Consider the following 2,785-nt stretch of genomic DNA (forward strand, 5'->3'; position numbering starts at 1 on the left):
TGCTCAGGCTGGTTTCGAACTCCTGAGCTCAAACAATCCGCCCGCCTCAGCCTCCCAGAGTGCTAGGATTACAGGCGTGAGCCACCGCGCCCGGCGAGATTGCCTTTCTAACTAGGCGTATCTGCAATAACTCCAAATATGCAGTCCTAAAAAAACTCAAAATCTGAGCAATTACAAACTTACACAGTGAATAGGATTGGAGTAAACCACTTAAAAACTATGGTGCCTTGTACACAGAGCACTAACCATGCAGTTAAAAATCCCCTTGGGTATGCAGCCAGCATCCTTAGTGGATCTCTCCTAGCCTTAGACCCTCAGAAAGACCTCAGGCTCCTGTCTCTTCCTCAGACGATATAGGTTCTTCAGGGTATTAACTCCTACTAGAAGCTAATTTCATCAAATATTAAAATCTCATGCAACAGGTGGCATTTGTCATTACGTTGGAGGAATATCGTCACAGATTTTTCATCTGCACAAAGCTTCCCAAAAAGTTTAGTATTGTGAGATAGTGCATCAGGATTGTTGCAACCACTAATTCAGCCATGTATTTCACCAAAAGGGGGGGTTTCTGTAGGAATTTCAGCTTTTCCTTAAAGTCTTTCTACATTTCTAAGGTCTTTTCTTCAATTCCTCTCATATATTAACACACAGAGGAAAATCCCAGTTGAGCCAACGATATCTCCAATGTTATACTGGCATAGGCCTATTTGTCATTGGCTTAAGAGCTAATTCTTGCTAAAGAAATACACAGTACATCCACTGACACCTCATTTCACTTTTATTTTCCTGTGCGCCTCTGTGTTCCCAGATCTTTTGCCAAAGATTCTCAGTTCATCTCTTGCTTGGCAGAAATTGAGCTGTTACTAGTTTTTCAAGGAGGTCACATGTGAATCAGATCCCGAGTTCTCCTGTGTTTGGAAGTAAGTTTTTCCAAAGACTGTTGCTATTGAGGCTCCAGAAGTCAGCCTGCTTCCCCGCCGCCCCCTAGAGGTGACATAATGTTTTTGTCTGGATGAAGCCCTTTTTTTATTTTTACAGGGTCAGACTTGGAGAGGATTTCATGTTAGTGAGTCACTTAGCTGCAAGGTCCACCTCCACAAATCAAGTGAACTTGACTAGCTGCATATTCCATATAGAAAGCAGAAAATATTGTGTTATTCTTTGTTTCAGCTCACTGTTATTTAACAACAGTAAACAGCAACAAAAGATAACCCTAAGACTAAAGATGCACACTCTTGGTAATCCTGTTGCTCATTAACTCAGTAAATGAATATTCATTGAGTGCCTGCCTCATGCCCTGAATTGTGCGGGGTGCTGGTGATGGTTGTGTACAAGGCAGATGTGGTATTACTTGCACAAAGTGCCTCCGTGATGTCATTGAAAAGGGTGGAGCCCCCCACCGCTAACAAAACCACTTTTGTCGACCTAATTTCATTACCTATACTTAAGATAAGAGGATTAATTAATTATCTAGCAGCTGTATTGTTTACTCTGCTTGATCCCTTGTTATTGTCATGTTGGGTAATCCTTTCTTAGCATCATTTTTTCTTCGAGAATGTCTCTTGAAAGCCACATCTATGTTTGCTGCTATTTTACCTTCTTTTTTTTTGGAGACAGAGTCTCGCTCTGTTGCCCGGGCTAGAGTGCTAGAGTCCCATCAGCCTAGCTCACAGCAACCTCAAACTCCTGAGCTCAAGCAATCCTCCTGCCTCAGTCTCCCAAGTAGCTGGGATTTACAGGCATGCGCCACCATGCCTGGCTAATTTTTTATATATATTTTTAGTTGTCCAGATAATTTCTTTCTATTTTTTAGTAGGGACGGGGGTCTCACTCTTGCTCAGGCTGGTCTCGAACTCCTGACCTTGAGCGATCCACCCGCTTCAGCCTCCCAGAGTGCTAGGATTACAGGCATGAGCCACCGTGCCCGGTCTTCATTTTTCTTTTTTAGACCTAGACCTAGCATTTAAACTATGAAAGACTATCACACAAACCCAAAGTGAGGGACAGTCTATAAAACCACTGGTCTGCATTCTGCAAAAATGCTAATGTTATGAAAGACCAAAAAAAAAAACCCCAGAAAACCTGGAAAAGTGTCTCAAAGCAAAGATTAAGAGACATGACAACTAAATGCAATATGTGACCTTGGATGATAAATTTTAAAATGCTATAAAGGACATTATTAGGGCAATTAAAAAAATTGGAATATAGACTGCACAGTAGGTTAACTTGGAATAAAAACTGTAGATTAGATAAAGTATTGTATCAATGTTAAATTTCCTAAATTAGATAACTTTACTGTAGTTATGTAGGAGAATATTCTTTTTCATAGGAGATACACTGAAGTTTTCATAGGAAAGAGGACAACGTGTATGTAACCTACTCTCAAATGTGTGTGTGTTAGTGTGCATATTCATGTGTGTGGGGGAGAGAGAGAGAGAGAAATGATAAAGCAAACATGGCAAACAAAATGGTGACTCCAGGCAAAGGGTATATGGAAATTCTTTTTTCTAGCCTTATAACTTTTCTGTAAGTTTAAAATTATTTCAAAATAAAAAAGGAAAAAAACCACCTAATAAAGAATATGTATCAATTCACATTCCAAGCATCTTTTCTAGAAGGCAATTTTGATATATGTATCAAAATCCTTAAAAAGTGCATTGCCGGCTGGGTGCGGTGACTCATGCCTGTAATCCTAGCACTCTGGGAGGCTGAGGCGGGAGGATCGTTTGAGCTCAGGAGTTCGAAACCAGCCTGAGCAAGAGCAAGACCCCGTCTCTACTAAAAA

The sequence above is a fragment of the Propithecus coquereli genome, unplaced genomic scaffold (genome assembly GCF_000956105.1).
Source record: "Propithecus coquereli isolate 6110/MARCELLA unplaced genomic scaffold, Pcoq_1.0 Scaffold267, whole genome shotgun sequence".
Taxonomy (NCBI): Eukaryota; Metazoa; Chordata; class Mammalia; order Primates; family Indriidae; genus Propithecus; species Propithecus coquereli.